Below are 14,223 nucleotides of genomic sequence, written 5' to 3' on the forward strand. Positions count from 1 at the left end.
ATTGATGAGCCTTTGGAATTGATCGTCAAATCATCGTTGTCTACAGGAATAGAGCCCGTGGAATGGAGCATAGCATATGTTGTTCTCTTGTGCAAAAAGTTTCGTAGAGACAACCCTGGTAATTACAGACCAGTGAATTCACTGCAGTTGTTGGTAACGTGTTGGAAAAGGTTATTATAGATAGGATTTATGACCATCTCGCAAAGAATAATCTGATCAGGGACAGTCAGCACAGTTTTGTGATGGTTAGGCCTTGCCTAACGAATCTCGTTGACTTTTTTGACAAAGTGACCAAACAGGGAGATGACAGTAACCCGGTTGATGTGTTGTATATGGGTTTCAGCAAGTTGTTCGATAAGTTTCCCCACAATAGGCTATTATACAAAATGCGGAGGAATGGAATTATGGGAGAGTTTCCAGCTTTGATCAGTAATTGGCTTGCCAATAGAAAACAGTGTTGTCGTTGATGGAACATGTTCTTCTTGGTGTTTAGGTCCTGGCGCCGTAACACAAGGGTTGGTGTTAGGTCCACTGCTGTTACATGAGATCTAACCTTGCCAATCAGTCTCCCATGGGAAACATTCTTGAACACCTTACTGAAGACCGTATGGATCACATTTACTGCTCTGCCCTCATCAATCTTCTTTGTTACTTCTTCAAAAAAATTATCAAGTTTGTGAGACATGATTTCCCACGCACAAAGCCATGTTAATAATCCCGAATCAGTCCTTGCCTTTCCAAATACATGTACATTCTGTTCCTCAGGATTCCCTCCAACAATTCGAATATTCTTGGCAGATGCAGTTTCATGTAGGGAATGCGAGGTCATATACTTTGTTGGGAAGAATCAAAAGACACACTAGTGTTAAAATCGATAGAAAAAAAAAGAAGTGCGGTGCAGAGGAGTCTCAGTGTCCTTATACATGAAACGAACAAAGGTTAATCACATATTTATTTCTTGATGGCAAAACAAAGCCTTTTCTGATGCTCACAATTAAAGAGATGGTTTGCAAGAAAATAGGAAAATTAAGTCACTAGTAGAGTAATCAATTACCAAGATACCCCTCGTGATGTTTTATGGGACATGTGGGATTTTTTTTTGATTTTGGTTCTCCAAACGTTTTTACAATAGAACCGAGAGTTTTAGATGGGAAGTGAAGATCACGCATGACTACTGCCATTTTTGTCACTCACACGCATTTTTCCCCTTGTACGATTTATTTCACTTTGTGGTTACTGCTAGTGGGCTTGTAAACTACACATGCTTGTGAGTCCATTCCTCACTGTTCCTCAACTCCAGCCAAACAGACTTTACATCCTTATTTCCTGAATCAAGGTAATTCTCTAACCATTGCATAAATGTCATTAAAACTTCGGTATTTCACACGCCTCTGTATATCATCTTTCAATATCAATTGATCTTTTACTGTATTGCAGTTGTGCATAAGAAGAGAAAAATGAAATGGAGAATGGTGGACCTACGCTTCATACACCCGTTATTGAAGCGAAAATGCAGATTTCTGCCTATAAAACGATCGTGGAACCATGTGCTGAACCCTCAGGAAACACAGATTAAGTGCAGTGCCACAGGGCATGTCAAGTACAGCACTAGAAGGACAACAGAAATGCTGCTCTAAGCTCCTATTTTGGATGTATTTCTCAATGAGCAATCGAGTGTGACATGTGTTCCATCAGGAGTTACCTCACACAAGGAAGTAACCAGTGCTGCAGACTGTCATATCATCCGAATTCCAAGCCCTGGAATAAGAGACATTCAATATTCTGTGCATAACTGCAAGGAACAGCTGTCCAAGGCGTTTTTACAGTCCAGATGAAATTATGAATGCAGCTCTCTAGTTGTCAGCTTCTTTCTCCTATGTCGTGTTTCGTGCAGTCCATGCGTGGAATCTCGTCAACCACGTTTGAACTGCACATGATGGGGTATTGGGCCTTGTTTTCTCGTGAGTTGTTGTCTGAGTGAGTCCCTCGGTTTCTGTGCTGTCATATGTCCGAGTGTTCGGAGGAATCTGGATATCATTTTCCAGAAGTTGTTTTTAACACAGGGAAGCATGATTTAAAAATTACCTCATAGCAAATCCACGTTGCAAACTTTGTATGCCATGCATTTGCGAATGAAGGTGGGTGGATATTGGTTCTTGGCAAAGACTTTGTGTTGGCGTCAGTCCAGCAGTCCCTAGTAGCAATACGTACAAACGGCAGGGGCCACACATTCGGCTAGAATAGCACAACAAGAATAGGACAGGGCAAGCAGAAGACAGGCAGACAATTCATGGAAGCAGGGCACTCTTCCACGGATTCCATCCGTTGGACCCAATCTGCAATCCCAACAAACGGCAGCAGCAGGAATGAAACCAAATGCATTCGGACCAAAACATGAGAGCAGCGCTTCACAGGAACCTCTGCAGCGCTGAGAATGTCACCCAGAAAGGGACGAAAAGTCTGCAAACCATCTTCCTAGCGTCACCGAACTTTTCAACAAGAACTCCAGAAGCATCCGAACTTCACATCTTTCTGCTCCAAAACACTCCGCTTTTCCACAACAGAGAATTGCACACTCAACTACCGCGTGTAAGATGAGAATTGCAGCCCCTACACGACCAAGGGCGGCAGTAAGAGCGAGGGGAAACAGCTGCCACTGTCATTCCACAGCTCCAAACGCTCTCTTTGAAAGGTACATTATCGTATGAATGTCGGGGCAGCATAGAATACGGGAACTCAACAGCGTGCGCTGTGTATTCATATTCTGGATAATGTGAGTTGTTCACAGTTTTCCCTGAAAGTGAGTGGACGTCGTTATTTCACCGCTGTTGTGAAGCCAGATCCTGCACTGAGTCTGCTCCCTCGTTTTTTGTTGTTGTGGCTAAAAGGTGGGCAATTGCAACGTGAAACTTTGTTATATTTCTCTCATTTCCTTCATTACTGTCCTGGTGATGGAGGCTGGAGATTGGCTCGCTCGATCAGTTGGAGGCACCAGCGCATTGTTGACCTAATTTAATCGAGAATGTAATTGGTCATATTCACTTTGCATGGTACATTTTTCTGTTTTGTTTAATGTTACTTGAGCACTTTCTGTTACTTGGCAATGCACTAAATCTCCAGTGAGTCGGGAAGCTCAGTTTGGAATTGCTTCGGTGTTATTTGTGAGAGCAGCTCCTGACATACACGTCTCGCACTGCCCCACAGACGGAAGTAATGAGTTTGTGTGTCTGATAATGACTCTGCCTTTTGAGTTTTGCACCTGGTCCACGTTAAGAGCTGTCAGTTTTTGGATTCACTGGAGAGTTAAGGGGATAACACGATTTGTGAGGTTTTTTTTAGTCAACGAAATTATTTGATGGAGAACTTGGGAATGTATCAAGGAGAATGGTCATTGTCTGTAAATGTCTGGAAAACATTCCTCTCTGTGTCATTTCAAAACATTACGCCTCAAGAAAAAAATAAAATTCAAGCACGCTGACTTAGTAACAAACAGCATGCGTTTTTGCAAGTGATCTATTCAAACTGTTGTCAGGTACTGGAGTGTCACAGAATTACCGAGCACGGAAGCAAACCTTCCTATCCACCTTGCACCTGTTGAACAGATGACCGTAACTAATCTAAACATATTTGTCAATATTTGTCCCTTATCTCTCCGAACAATTCCTGTCTGCATACCCATTTAGATGCCTTTGAAGTGTTGTGCGTGCACCAAACTCTGCCACTAAATGTTGCAATTTATTCCACACGCACAAAAATGTCTGTATTAAAAACAAGTGTCGCTCACGTCCCTTTCAAATTGTACGGCTCTCATATTAAACCTATGCTATCTCACTGTAAATTCATGTGACTTCTGAAAAAATGTAGATTGACTATGTTCTCTGTTCGTCTACCTCATGATTTTGTAAACTTTTCCAAGAACATCCCTCAGGCCTGAAGCTCCGGGGAAAACTGTCGAAGAATATTCAGCTTCTCAATAATGTCCACACCGTCCAAACATTTCAAATCGTTGTAAATATTTTTTTTAATAATGCTAAGGTATATATAGAAAGTGCCAGGGGAAATTGCCTGAAGTGAAGCGATGCTGAAACATTAGTCTTGAAAGGTTTGGCGCTTAATTATCGTCAGGGAGCGTCGCTGAGTGGTTTAATGTAGGTAAAAGCAACAAATGCAGATGCTGGAGACCAGATTCAGGATTAGTGGTGCTGAAGAGCGCAGCAGTACAGGCAGCATCCGAGGAGCAGTAAAATCGACGTTTCGGGCGAAAACCTGTATTCCTGATGAAGGGCTTTTGCCTGAAACGTCGAGTTTACTGCTCCTCGGATGCTGCCTGAACTGCTGTGCTCTTCCAGCACGATTAATCCAGAGAGGTTTAATGTGCTGCGTTTAGGATTCAGTCTCTATTGCGTCGTGGGTTTGAAACCCAACTTTGCAATAGAACAACTGCAGGCAGCTTTTTATGACAGAGCTACGCAGGTCCTGATATTGCTTTATGGGTGTGTTTGTTACTCCTCGGGTCTCTCACCCTCTCTGCGATAAACACGGGAACATGAGCAACTGATTCTTAAAATAATGAGAACTACTGCTGTCCACATCCTCTCGATCACTGTGCGTTTGGATGTGTACACGCACAATTTTGCTGCCAGTTGCTGTGTCTCAAATGGTCAGAGCATTTGGCTGAAATGTTGGTTGTCCTCGCCCAAAAAGAGCACAGAACATCAAATATTTCACATCAAGTATTGAGAGCGACCATGTGCTGACAATACAACCACGAGAACGCATCCATGATTGACCCTGAGTCCGCAATGAGTGAGACGGTCACGTGCAGCAAAATGTGACCCCACTCTCTACAAGCCCCTGCTGCCAACAGAAAGGGGCCACTGCAGTTTCAATCAGCGGCTTCCTGCCCAGCCCTGGGACACAGCTCATGGAAACTCCTTCCTCAGGAACGGCTGTTACCGTGTGAAAGGGTAAAACATTCTAATTCAAACTGGAAATGGCTTCAGAAGATTGTTCCTGTTTTTAAAACATTTTATACTCAGAATTCCTTTCTCGAATATTAGAAGTGGTAAACTTTGTAGGCAAGTCGAACAAAGAAAGTGTTGATTGTGAGGACTATGTCTCTTCAGCAGATGGGATTCCCTTCACTCTAATCAGAAATGATTTGGTTTCCTGAGGTATTTTCCCGATTGATTTGCAGTCTGCCAGAGTGTCTGGGAATCACTTCGGTGACCTAAGGATCAGGCTCAAAATTTGAAAATATTAACAGAGAATCGTAAATCCAGGGGCAAGGCCTAAATGGATTGTCATGGTCTGAAGGAATAAATCTGAGAATTGAAAGACTTGGATAATGTTATTTGCAATGGGGAGGAATGAACGAGATTTTTGAAAATTGTCGTGTCAGCTGAATGAAACTCAGTATGAAATGATAAATTAACCAACACCAATCCTATCCTGGTACGCTCAGTCGGTAGAGCTTGAGACCTTTAATCTCAATGGTGTGGGGTCGAGACCCACGCAGGGCGCTGTTGTTTGTTAATAGGTTTGCCGCTCTCCTTTAATGTTGCAAGAGCAAAATCGCTCGCTGAAGCTTGTTTTGTTTACACATTTTTTCCTCCGTTTTTGATCATCTCTTGGTTTCTGAGTGAAAACTGTCTCCACTGTACTGCAGGTGCAAGAGACAAGGTTATCAGTTCAGCTGAATATGCTATAAACGATGTCCCTTCCAAAACGTGAGGTTCCATTCCAAACGTGCCCCAACCAAAATGTCCAGAGACGTCGAATGCGAATGGCCACATGACAGTGACAGCTGCATGTCAAATGGTGCTGCAATAGAATTAAGTGAATTAGAATGCTCTGATGGAAACCGAATGGAAATCTCCCTGAAATTTTCCCAGTTCACTCGGTAAATGATGCTGTTGTGTACCCACATGTGTTTACGTAATGGACAGCTTATTGTCAGTAACAGGGGTGGGGGTGATGTGCAGGATAGTGAGGTTTCTGTGTGAGTTAGAAGTGATTTGTTCGAACAGGGAATTCAAACGTCCACAGAGCAGACATAGCTGATTGGTCCAGGATCAGACTTTTCCCTTCTGTTTCAGTACCAACAAAAGAAATTGCGGGAAAATCTCAGCAGGTCTGGTAGAATCTTGGAATGGAAAACCGAGTTAAGTCTTCAAGACCAGTGACACTTATTACTCCATGTCCATCTCCGTCTACCTTTTCATTGAATATCTCCTGACTCTCAACTTTATACTCAGTTTCTCTTTTATTATTCCATCTCCAAACATTCTTCCAGTCTCAAAATTTAATAGCAGAACTGTTCCATCTCTCACCTCGCCGGGTTATGAGAGGAGGATTTCGAAATGCACGATTAACTCTGTTTCTATTTCCTAAGATACTGGATGGTCGGAGACCAGAAGGCATCGGAGGACTGTTAGAGCTTTCAGCCTGTCTGGTCTGCCCGCCATTCGGTCATGACTCATATCGTTCCCAAACCAATTTTCAGCCTTCTATTTGTGACACTTAGCTCCCCTGAATTTAGGATCCAGTCTTTTTGCCAGAGTGTGAATGAAACTGTCCCAACCGTCTCCACATCTGCTGGCAGCTGTTACACCGTATCTGTGTGTGATCGAGCTCAATTTCAGTCCCACACAGCAAACACGTCTGTTCTGAGCAATGCAATCCCCGCTGCATGTTCAGATCGATCGGGTCTCTGACCCCACGGTTTTTCTGCGAGGCAGTAGTTAGCTCCCTCACCACCCACGGCAAGGACCGGTGCTTCAAAATGTGGGGACAAAGGACGATAGGCACAAGAGTTTGTACAGGTTAGGTCGAAAGGGTTATTGTCAACTTCAGTGGAGTCCCTGCTTCAGAGTATGTGTTTGAATCGCCCAGGCCTGGATAAAATTCCAAGTCAGGAAATGAAGATTTATTTCTCTTCTTGTGGCTAATCTGAATGAAAACCATTTTCTGCTTCAACAGAGAGCACAGACCCGGTTCTGCCAGAAGGAATCCAGTGATTGATTGCAAACAACTGGAATCATAGAGTCATAGAGATGTACTGCAGGGAAACAGACCCTTCGTTCAAACCTGTCCATGCTGACCGGAAATCCCAACCCAATTTGGTCCCTCTTACCAGCATATGGCCCATATCCCTCCAAACCCTTCCTACTCATATACAATTTCAAATGCCTCTTAAATGTTCCAATTGTACGAGCCTCCACCACATCCTCTGGCAGCCATGGCAGCACATACACGAATAAATCGTCACTGCAAATCCCCTCTAAGGGTCTCGCCTTTCTAAGCTGAAACTATCTCGCTGTTCATTCAATGGCGCTACGTCTAATTCTTGGAACTCCCTCCCTATCGACATCATGGCTGTATCACTGTGTTGAGCACTTCGAGGACTATGTAACGTAACTTACCATCTCAATCTCTTGAGTAATTATGGTTGGGCAGTGAAGCCTATCCCAAAGAGTGACGTGCATTCTCCAGAATTGCGTTTGAAAAAACTGCAGTTTCCAAGTGGACATCCGAAAGTGGTCGGGAACAAAAGTAAAGTATCGAAGGGAAAGTAGGATAAACTGAAAGTCAATGATGACTGAGATGAATGAGGCTGAAAGTGAGTGAGGAGCTGTTGGTACAAGGATCAATGTCAGTGCTAATGGTTTAGCCCTTACTGCCCACTGTTAACACCAATTCACAGACCACTCCTGGTAAATTCACCACAGTTACCCTGGTCTCTTGGTATGAGTTTCCCTCTGTGCATATTCAGGGGTAAATCGGCCCCGAGAGGATGAACGCATACTGTTTATCCTGTCAGGTTAAAGAGGTGAAAGCATCAGTTTGAAATCAAAGCAAGAAGAGATTGCCTCTTCCTGTACATTTTCAGTGGACAGTCACCAGCTGTTAACTTCTTTCCTGCACAAGCGGACGTTGATATAAATTATCATCGAGCAGCTTTATTACAGAAAGGTGGTCCGAATAACTGTGATCAAATATTTCATTAAATGCCCTTATTGATTTGAAGAACCGTGTCTGTGGTTTCGTCAGTTAAATCATATGGTAATAAACAGACGTTAATGGTGTCAAATGTTCTGTACATTGAAAGTTCATTGTTTAAACTTCTTGTTAAAGCCGTATTGTTTTTCTAACATCACGAAAGTAACGGCTCACCATGCTTCTTGTGTTTGATCTCAGACCGTTTTTATTTCGTGCTACCAAGCCCTACCTCCTGATGTGGACCCATTAGTCTATGTTCTATCCTGCTAATTCAACGCAGAGTTCTTTTTACTCTGTTCGACAAGGATTTGTCTATCTCTTCTACTATTATTCTCCGTCCGTCTTTTCAAGTTTTTTGGGAATAATGAAGAGACGCAGGAGACACTGCAGACTTGCAGGACAATGTTGTAGTGATAACGCATCCAATGAGATAATAACTCTTATTGTCCGCTGTTACCATTCATTGATTTTTGGCAAACGGCAATGGCATCATAGAAATCCTATAATTGGAGTGAAACTGCTTTTTTTTCTGGTCTATTATCAATACTATTTAGAATTGTAAAAGCTAATAACGTTTTGAGTGAACAAATGTCACCTGATCTCAGACCTAAGTAACACAGACATTATTTGGAGTCTGTGAGCCCAGTTCTACACACTCTGGCCGGGGGTCGGAGAAAGCCACGGAACAGCCTCCGATTTTAACACTTTTCCAAGAGTAGAAATGAAAAATGAGGGATATTGACAGAGGAAATCCCCCATTGCTACAGCAGTGAGACCACTGAGTCCTGAAAAGTAGACTTCCACGGAAAGTGAAGTATGGTGCTGTATGTTTTTTTCATTTGTGATCATTTTAGCTGCACATTCAGTTTATTTCTTTCTTCCATTTCTGTCAGCTTGGAAAATGCCTTTCCGCCCATCTGCAGTGCGGGTCATTGGACATTCATCTTTTCGAGTCCAGGAGCTACTATTTCTTGGAGGACATTCGCACTGCATCTCGGGTGGGGTGGGTGCGAGGCTGTACCACTATATTCACCTATCTATAGATATCGGAGAAGGGTCTATCTATTCCACACCACCAGGCTTCCTCGTCGCTCTTCTGAATCTTGGTTATTATTACCCTTGCCAAGGCACCTCCTTCTTTGATAACAGGAAACCGAGATCCCGTGTCAGGCGTACCTGTAGCCGTGATGGATACTACTCAATGCCAGTAACTGGGTACACAAGGATCTCTGTGTAAATATTAATTACCTTATTTATAGTCGTCCTGGTTACCAAACGGGCATGGGTGGCATGTAAAGGTCAACTTAACATCCTTGGTTAAGATTACCGTCTGCTGTTGTATCCCAGACACCCCTGCCTTCACGACTCGTCCTGCCATGCAGTCCCATATTTCTATGAGTCTTCTAATCATTACTTACACTTATTTGGATCCAGTGTTGTCCGATGTCTCCTCAAGGTCAACTACACGTTTGCAACGGCTGGCGTGTATCAACGTGGCTCTTTCGGCGATCTTAACAGCTGTCTGTGTTGTAGGGAGACCTTGGAACGGTCCCAGCCAGCTCTTCGCCTTCATGCTTTTGCTCCTGAAGTCTTTCACCACTATCCAGGCTTCAGGTTCTAGATTGTGCATCTTCCCTTCTGCTGATTGGGGTAGTTCTGCCCTTCTTTTGATTCTGTATTTGAGACAGAATGTGGAGAGATTTATACCGTAACATAATATTTCGTCCTCACAGTGGGTTGTTATCTGTTTTACAATCGGTCTTGGCCAATTCCTGCATTGGGCCACCTTCCAAACAAAATCTCAAACGTCCTAATATTTCCTCTTCCTCTCCTTCATATATATTAGCACAATTGGAAATGCCTTTGTCCATGTCACCTCTAGTTCCTCACAACATTTTGCCAATTAATTTTTAAGGATAGTTTTCTCTCTTTCCACGGCCCCACCGCTCGCTCGGTGGTAAGCACAATGTTGCCTCACCTTTATTCCCAAGTAATCACTGATCTGCTGTAGGGAAATATTTATAAATGGCTTTCCATTGTCGCTGCTTCGCCTTTCAGGATGCCACATCTCGGAATTATTTCAGTTAGCAAAGCCTTGGCTACTGCACTGGCATCCTGTTTAGACATGGGAGCAATTCCACCCCATGGGAAAACATCAAATATTACCAGACAATGCCTTTTCCCTTCGCTGGGTGTTAGTTGGGATTGGGGGTGTTCTGCCTGATTCATTTGTATTCCCCTGCCCACATTATTAGTGGCACAGATAACACATTATTCACCTTATTTTTATGAGTAATGAGTAAATTCCTTTCTGTACCAGCATGCTGAAATATTGTCGTACATCCCCACTTTTGACACATGGTCCTTACCGTGTGTTACTTTGGCATAGAAAGGGAATAAAGATCGTGGTAGACAGGGTTTCCCACTGGGGCCACACCACACCCATTCCCTCATTCTGCACCCTGCCCTTGTCCATTCACGCTTCTCCTTCGATGTGGCCTGAGACTGTAACTCCCATAAGTCTGCATTGGATTACAAATATGTGACATACACATGTCAAACTCATCACTTGGCGGCTGATTGGCTGCTGTGTCCTTGCCGCTCAGTCTACATTTTCATTGCCTTGAGAACTTGAATCATAATTATTCCTGTGGGCTTCACATGTACATACAGTGATTGATTTAGGCAATCGGACTGCTTTGAGGAGGTCAGAGATCAGGCCATATTATGTGATTGGCTTTCCAGTGGAGGTCAGGAAGCCCTTGTTTTTCCACAGGGATCCAAAATTATGTACAACCCCGAATGCATATCTGCTGTCGATGTAAATATTCACTGTTCTTCCTTCGGCCAATTTACATGCCTCAATCAAGGCAATCAGCTCTGCTGCTTGCGCTAACAGATGAGAAGGAAGTGATCCCGCTTTGACTACCTCGTGGGTAGTTGCTACAACATACCAGACACTGGCCTATCTCTTTGCTTGTGATTTCTGACCTATCCACAATAAAACCCCGTATCCAGATTCTAAACTGGTGAATCCTGCACGTCTGCTCTCGGGCTTCAAATGTCATTAATTACAGCGACACAATCATGTGGGTCTCCGTCTCCTTCTGTGGGGAGAAGTCAAGCAGCATGAAGGACGTTACATCGCTTTATTGTCAGGTTAGGCTTCTCCAATAGCATAACATTGTATGTGAGCCAACGTGCAGCCGACATGTGTGCTGTGTTTTGCTCAGAAAGCAGTAAGGATACTGCATGTGGGACCAGTCAGTTTAATTCAACAAAGCCGACTATATCCCTGGAAGCTACAACAGCCTTTTCAAATGCAGGCACGACACAGAGGCATTTATGCAATCCTGCCGTTACGGGATCTAAGTTGAGGTGAAAAATAAGCTACTGGCCTCAATTTTCTACACACAATTCTGCATCAGCACAAATGTCATGCAGGCACACTATTCATCCACTGTTTGTACAAAAGGCTTGTTTGGATTTGGAATCCCAGTGTCGGTGGAGTTTGGAGTGCCATTTCAATTCAACAAAGGCACTCTAGGCCTCAGGGGTCACTGCAACGGACTCTAGCTCTGCAAATCTGAACCATGAACTATGACACTTTGAGGCGCCTAAAGGTTTGCGTAATGCAGGTTAAACATTCTAAGTTGGATCACATGACCAAAAAGGATAACAATTGTTTCTTCATGTGAGGATTTGAATTTTGCTGGTTTGCTTGAACTCTGTCTTGACCAATGGCCTTTCCTTGTTCAGATATTAAGTGACCTAAGAACTTCAACCGTTGTTCCACAAGTTGTAGGTTTGCGAGACGAGATGGCAGAGCATCGTAAGCCTACCTTTCTCGCATTGTTTCTCTGTTGATGCTGCAATTAAGCATTCGTTTACATACTGCAGAAGCGCTGATATCCCCGCCCCCCCCCCCCCCTTCCCCGGTTAAAACAAGAGTCTCCAGACTCCTGTGGAGAGCCTCGTTAATTATGGTGGGGACTCACAGTAATCTAGAAAATGTCACGTGAAAGTATACCATTTGCCTTTGAATGGAAAAGTGAACTAGAATTGACTGTCGGCGTGTAACGGTACACAAAACAAGGCATTTGCTAAATCCACAATAGACAGCAATTTACATCCAGCGGAATTTGAGCCAATATAATATAGGGGTTGGGAACATTTGGGGTGTGCGGAACAACAGCGTTCTTGATAGCCTGCTGGTCATGAACAAACCTCCCGATTCCCCCGATTCAGCTGGAATGTTTGCCTTTTTGAACGAAAAAAATGGGTGTTCTCACCAGTGATTATTCACGGGGGATTATCACTCCAGCCTATAAGAGAGATTCAAAGACTGGAGTAATTCCTTGCACAGCCTCGGGCTTTAACGGCTCTTTTGCTTTGCCAGGACTATACTCAGACTTCGGGGTTATTCTTAAGGATTCGTTTGAGCCACACATCGTGTTTGCCTTTTGCCCTGAAATCATTTGGGACCCTTCTTAATCTTGGGTCCGAGACATCTACCATAGGTAAACGCCAGACGACACTCCTGCCGGGGATTACCTGGACTGCCCTGTCTGCCTGAGTTAGCCAATTTAGTTTCTTCCTATACGTCCTTATAACTGCATTGAATCAGACACCCACACCGATCCTGAAGATACAATCTTGCGTTTTTTTGTGCCTTTAGTACCCATGGTCCCAAATTCTGACACCTGTCGCTGGATGCCTTCGCCAATGATCCGTGAGGAAAAGAGCCTTCCACATGAAAAAAAAGGGTCTACTTACCGTCACAGATACTTAAAAAAGCTTAAAGTGACAGCACATCTGTGATCATTCCAATAAAATTCGCACAATAACAACTGATCTGGTTTCACCAATCTCCTGAACCAATCCTTCTCTTATGATTTGTCAGGACCATCGCGGTGTATGTTTGCTGTGCAGTGCAGCATAGCTCCAGCAAGAAAATCTGTGTTAATGGGATTAACATGGCTACTTGCTTCCTGGGTGAGTGAATCGCTCACGGAAACTATCGCTCTCTGACATGCATCAGGGGTCGTGATTCGTATTTTCCAGCCTGCACTGTTAAATCTTCTTTTTGTATTACCTGCAAGCCCGTCGGGGAACTGTGCAAATCGGACCCCAGTCTCACTATGAGATCCCGAGACATCAGATTTAAAGTACAGAATTCCGATAACAGAAATGAGAATTGGAATGTTTCCCCATTACTGGTTTTGCACAATAGGGGTGAGGTAAATCTCTCACGTGGCACGACTCCTGATGCGCCCATTAAGTTCAGGAAGCTTCCGTTCATCTTTATTTGCGTTGACTCTCTGAACTGCCTTGATTTATGAACTGAATATGTTGCCCTTGTATCTTCCAAAAAAGTAAGAGGTGCACCTTCCACATATAACATAGATGTAAGCATTGATTTATATGCATCATCGTTGTACTGAAAATATAGTCCATGCTTCGCAAACTCAGTGCTCAGTATAGAAGTGGGACATGTTTCAGTGCCCATAAGGTTAGTAGTAGAGATGAGCATAAGCGAGTATTCGTTGCAAAGCCTACAGCAAAGAGGTTTACCTGTAACTTTGGGCCTGCCCACCACCTCAGCCTTCCTCCATTCGTCACCTTGCTGCCCAGCCTCCAGGGCAGATTGAGGCTCTCTGGGCGTGCGCTGCCTCACTCAGTGGTCCAATGCTCTGCAAACAAAGCACCCGCCAGATTTACCTCTGCCAGCCCTTCTTTTCACGCAGCACCTCCTCCCAGCTGCTGGGCGACCATTTGCATCATAGTAAGCTGAGCTTTAAATGTTTGCTGTTCCATCTTTAATTTCCGTTTTTCCTTCTCTTGGACAAGAAAGTTTTCAGCATGGAGCGCGTGGAGTTCCATCAAATTCAGGTTTTCCGTGTCCCAGCTAATACATTGGCAAGACGCCTCATGTAATGGGCGCCTGATAGCTTTTGCATATTCCCTTTAAAGTACAATTCGCTTCTTCTTATCAACACTTCAAGGTCAGTGGCCTGAAACATTCGAGTTCCTTTCCAGATATGGAGTTGTTTTTTTCTAATTCCTTCGCTGTTGATATGGTAGTTTGCTGGCCTTGTAAGTCTGCTATTAGTTCGGTTTAAATATACATCGATTTTCTTTCTGTCTGCAACACTTGCCCTCTGCAAAGTCAGGCCCTTACTTTTTTTGTTTCCCTGTGCTTTTATTGGTTTCAAAAGAAAT

Source organism: Chiloscyllium punctatum, chromosome 29, assembly GCF_047496795.1.
Source record: "Chiloscyllium punctatum isolate Juve2018m chromosome 29, sChiPun1.3, whole genome shotgun sequence".
In the NCBI taxonomy this organism is placed as follows: Eukaryota; Metazoa; Chordata; class Chondrichthyes; order Orectolobiformes; family Hemiscylliidae; genus Chiloscyllium; species Chiloscyllium punctatum.